Below are 6,000 nucleotides of genomic sequence, written 5' to 3'. Positions count from 1 at the left end.
GCATAAACACAGCAGGCCAGGCCTGACTGGACCATGGTCCATTAAGCACAACACTGTCATTTTCACTAGGCACCAAACGGAAGACAACTGAATGAAACAGGGAGGAACTACTTGAACATGTCCAATAAGAAATGCTCATTTTCCATTTCCATTGCAAAACGTTTTATTACGTCTTGCTACGGTGTGACTTAATGAATACACGACCCAGAAAACTACTACTAGAGCTGTGGAGAGGTGGAGAAGGCTTCAGTCGGAATACACGACCCAGAAAACTACTACTAGAGCTGTGGAGAGGTGGAGAAGGTTTCAGTCGGAATACACGACCCAGAAAACTACTACTAGAGCTGTGGAGAGGTGGAGAAGGCTTCAGTCGGTCCAGACTCCCAGCCGCAGGTAGGTTACAGTAGTGAGGGAGAAAACCTCTCAGACTCCTCCAGGGGGGAAATTTCCATCCAGAGCTTCACACAGCAAGCCCAAAGCAGATATAACAGGAGGATGACAGAACACAAAGACATCAGTGTTACCTTGGCACAATGACCAACAGTTCTCACGCCATAGCCCTCTGGCATACATAGAGAATCAGACATCTAGTACTAGAGTTTGGATAAAGTTAAGAAAAGGTGACGTTAAACACATTTTTCTGTTGGAGTGACTGTTAGGTGATTGGTCATGTAGCCTACCAATGAAACAGTACAGTGGCGCCATCAGGTGATAACAGATTAAACCTGCATAGAGTACACACATCTCTCCTTGGCTACAAATGGTTTCTGAGTAAATCCACTCAACTCAATGACATATTCCGTTTCTGGGAAGAAAAAAATGACTTGTTACGTCCTCATTTCATTGAACAAGACAATAAGTTGGTGCCTTGGAGGTGTCCTTCATTCTCCCTGGGATGATTCATCCAATGATGGATTAGTCATCATACACAATGGAAAGATAAGGTAAGGTGACATAGACCTGTTTCCATTTTATTCTCTTTTTCTCTCTCTCTCTTTTCTCTTCCTCTCTTCTCCACCTCTACAATGGGTCAGGGAGAACAGGTCTTGGACCCATGCTTTTTGGGGGCACAGTCCAGTCTAGATATCTTGGCTTGATCCACCATGAATAGTGATGATGGTGATGACACTGACATCACACAGGAAGACTGGCGGTGGGCCATCTCCTCAAGCCCCAGTGTCTAAGAACTACACCCCTTACAGATGTTCCCTGTAGCACACCAGGTTTCTCTTCTCCACACCACCAGTCATCCTCTCACATAGCTATTTGTCTTTAAGCGTCCCAGTTTTGTCTTTTTGACAACACAATTTTACTGCATGGTGGAAAACGAGTCAGGAAAGATATATATTCAGAGAAGTACTGACGTCCACATTTGTACATACTGTATGTCTGGATTTGTCATCCATTAAACAGAGCAGTCCTCCTCTCCATAACATATATGCTGTTAATCCACAGCTTGGGGAGAGAAGCCAGAAAGGAAGGAGGAAGAGTTCCATACCTTACAAATATGAAATTCTCATGGCAGGCAGGTCCTGAATTGTTACGGTCGTGCCCAGTCCCCTCTAGCCGCCCTGTAATCCGAACCATGACCTGGCTTCTCCCAGATGGGCAAGTGAGCCGGTAGAATAGTACTAGAGCTGCTCTGAGTCTGAAGAACCTGGCTCAACTTGAGCGTGATTTGTTTTGTGTCCGCTTCCTCGGGTAAACAAGCCAAGTGGATTTTTAATAGCTCTTTCAAGAAACCATGTAAGCGTTTTAACTAGACTTGAGAGCATTACGCAATTTTTTTAAATTTAAAATTCAACATATTGTAGTAAATGTTTTAATTTGGGACGGTTGATTTGAGAATGGGAATCCGGATCTATTACTCCCCCTGAAACAAATTCAAGAAAAGTTTAAGAGAAGGTTTTATTGTAACGCTAAGTGAGGATTTATCTACCACAGCTAAATGTTATAGTATGCCTTTCTGAATTTGGATTCAGTTCATGTTTCCAATATTCCACAGATGACACCATTTTGTTTCATATTACTTTTATTACAGACGCTGTGCCGCAAATTTGAACAATGACAATGAGATTTCATCCGATAATGGCCACACAAGGAGAGATTAGAGGATGCCAGAGTCTTATTGATTGACACTTTTTCACTCTCAGATGTAGTTATCTTATAGTACAACTCCCAGATTGGGATCTTTTGATTTCCTATTTCATTACGATCACGCTGATGACGCTACAAACAGACTGTCTCTGAGACGAGCACGTCCACCTGACCCTCACTCATCTTCACACAATGTACTCTTCTTCTGACCTCCATCTTGTGATATGACACATTTATGTCTCTCTTGTTACCAACCAAACATTGTGTTTTTATCGCCAAGATGCTTTATTATTGGACATGACTCTCGGTCACTGGCCTACAGGCTTCCATCTCCATCCAATTCATTGAGGATATGTGGTTAGTGACTGATTGATTGAGAGGAGAGGGGATCACTAAATCCCTGTCTATCGGTTTGTCTGTTACAGTGATCAACTTATGGAGCGACCCCCCCCCCCAGCCCAGCCCAGGCCACAGCGGGGTCAGGGCCACAGCAGGGTCAAGCATCAATCAGAGTTTACAGTAACAGAATGGAGGATAGATCTCTATGGTCAGCGGTTACTTCAGGTTTCTATTGACCTGCCAGGTGATAAATACACTATCTCTACTGGACTTACCACTGCTTGATGACTTGGGGACTGCTAAATGAAGATTGAGGAGATGAGGATTATTACTGTTCCACTCTCCACTCCACTCCACTCTGTGAGGTAAAAAAAAGAGTCATGGTGGCTCAGAGGATTAAGTCAAGTATGTCACTCTCTCTGTTTATTTCTCCCCGTTTTTTTGTTTTGCCTTTCTCTTTTCTGCCTGTCATTCATTAGCCTCGGTTTATTCTGACTGCCACAATCTCTGTTCAAATTCCAGGAGGAAACAGTGCCTAGTTGTTCAAACTCTTCTCCACTAGATGGCAACAACAGTTATAGAACATTCATGGAACAGTCAAGCCTACGCTGGTCCGGGTTACTTTTGGGACACATTATGTTCAATGAACGTAAAATGTTTATGCCGTAACCCATGAAATCTGTGGAAATCGGATCATTGCTATACATACAGGACGGCACTACAAATATCTCTGTTAATCAGAACTGTGGTGTGGTGGTGGATGAAGATCATTCTTGTAGGGCGTCATACAGTGAGTTTTTCACATACCAACAACAACAGTGACTACAGCGCGAGGATGTAAGGTTAACCAACCCGACCACCACCCAACTGAACTTTCCCTCCTCAGCTGCTGTTGAGGAAAAATGCCCCAGTTGGAATGGAGTCCACCGCCACAAGAGCCACGAGCCACCACCTCCACCCTTCAGGCACACACACACACACACACACACCGTTCTGTCAGAGCAGACGCTCCCCTTGGTTACTGCATCAGACATACTGTACATGCCCTGAGGTACTGCAAAACAGAGCAAACAGACATGAGACACGCACTATAAAACCAACCAGGGAGGAGTAGCAGGCGAGGATCCTCCACACTACGTAACTGTTGTTGACAGAATAAGGGTAGAGCTTTGACTCACAGAAACATGAGCAGGATCTATGTGCACTTGAACAGAACACTCTCAAACAGGCTACAACCAGATAATGTCTCTTGTGACAGATTATTACAACCACTGTTGCCAAGTGGGTTACTATGGTAAGGGTGCACATCGCCCAAACACATGGCACCTGATTCGCATGCTACATTCACCAGTTCACCAGTCGCTAGAATCAAGTCATACGAAGGGCACTTATGTTACTTGTTATCGCGTACTGTTGTCACTTGTTCCAACTCACTCAACAGTCTCAAAGAAGTCTACCTCCCTCAGAATTCAAAGGTTACAGTCACTTTTGCAGTCACTGTAGAAAGTGAATAGTCTCCTACTGACCAGCGTGCCTGCTCATTTTATGTTCTCCAACGTTACACTATTATCTTGATTTCCAACTCCCTTTCACTTCAATAGCCTGGTTTCAGGAAGTGGGACAAAGTGATTATTGTGCTGAACACTGTGATTCATAGGTGACACACTCAGCTGGGTTAGGACCAGTTTGAAATTTACTGTGGTGGGGGGGGTCCAAAATAGGGGAGAGTTGTGTGGTGTTTTATTGGGAACAGGGGAGGGTAGTGTGTTTTATCCCTGGTTTACATTTGCTCTTTTGCAGGTTTTACTATATAATTTATTTCATCCTAGCCACATTTCCTCAACTGCTTGAATGTGCCTCCCCATTTTAAATGTGTTTTGTTACTTCCCTTACGCACTACGCTTTTCCATGTGCTAACTATACCACAGGTATATATATAGTAGAGTCTACCAGTCTAACTGTCTAACCTGTCCTCTATCCACCATTCATAGTGACAATAGTGGTGGGTGGATAGTTTGTACAGATCTGCAATAGGCTAACTAAGAATCATATCACACATAAAACCATTCAAATGAGCATTCATTTTCAATATGAATCCACAAGAACCAATAGGACAGGCTCATAGGCAGCAGAGAAGCCAGGTGCATCGTTGCTCATGAAAGAACAGTGAAAACATGAGGCACTCAGCTTAAAAAGCTCCCCTCTTGATCTTATTTAGGGACAATACAGTGATCTACCTAAACTAGTCTACAACACCACAACGCAATGAATAAATGCGTTATTGTTTTCAAGTGAGTACAACATTCTATCCTAGGCTGCAGTGAAAGTGTCATTTGAATAATGGTGCAAAAGTGATTTGTGCCCTGTGATTTGAATGTTTCATTCCATTTGGATCAGTTGCGGATCCACTCTCAACAGTTTATAAGGTCTAGAAAAGCACAGTAGCAGGCCAGTCTGGCTGTAATTTTACGTCTGATACTGAGATGCGCTTTCTGTTGCATTTTATCATTCTCCCAAATCGTCCTATAATAATGGAGCCACATATGCTCTCGGCAGGCCCAGGTATTCAGGAAAGCTTAACATGCTCTGCCTCCTCTCCAATCCGAGCGGCAAGGAACGCTTCAATATAGCCTAAATATTTGTCATTTTACTTTAAAATGACCTTTTATATGTCACAGTGGTTTGAATCTGATTAGGTTACTTCTAAAGTATCCTGTAGGCATTCACACGTTTGCCGAAAATATAATTCCAGCATCCTCAAAATGGCTTGACATTAACCAGGTTTCCATCCGACCTTTTTATGCGAGTAAAGATACATGTTGGGGGAAAAAATTACATGACATCATGGCAAAGCATTTACTTTATTAGGCCAGATGAAATATGTTATGATGAACTTCACAGGGTGGTGAAAGTGCACAGTGATGAGCTTGATGGTCCTTTCAATACATTCTGAGGGTCTTATTCTGGTGACATGACGATCAATACTTGGCTGCCGTTTGACAAATAAAAACACTCTCTCGCTTTTTGTCCATAATAATCTCATCGTGTAGGCTATACCTTTACTGTATCTGCAAGCTTTCGGCTAGAGCGCAAGTACCAATACCAGAGTGCACTAATTCGCTATGCCTAGCAAATGTTTTTTGTGACAAAACCATCAGTAGGCCTAGAGTTGAAAATGAATGGAAACCCATTTAACTATGTATTTACGTATTTTACCCATAGAATTTTATCCGCAACAAGTCAATTTGATGGAAACACAACTCTGACGGGAAAATGCGCATTTTGTTTTTATGCAGTTTTTTATATTTGCATGAAAATCTGGCAATTGGATAGAAACCTAGCTATAGACACCCTAAGGACTCTGGCAAGTGCGCTAGTCCAGTGTCACCTTGATTATGCCTGCACATCATGGTTCACCAGAAGCCCAAAGCATCGAAAGAATAAGCTACAGACCAGCTTATGAGAATTGTACTTAAATTTCCCCTTGCATACTCGTCTAGAGGTCGAGCATTTTAAGCAGCTAGCCTTGCTATCTTTGGAAAATATAGTCATATTAATTCAACT

This window comes from Salmo trutta, chromosome 17 (assembly GCF_901001165.1).
Source record: "Salmo trutta chromosome 17, fSalTru1.1, whole genome shotgun sequence".
NCBI classification, from domain to species: domain Eukaryota; kingdom Metazoa; phylum Chordata; class Actinopteri; order Salmoniformes; family Salmonidae; genus Salmo; species Salmo trutta.
Note: the sequence above shows the minus strand (reverse complement) of the source record.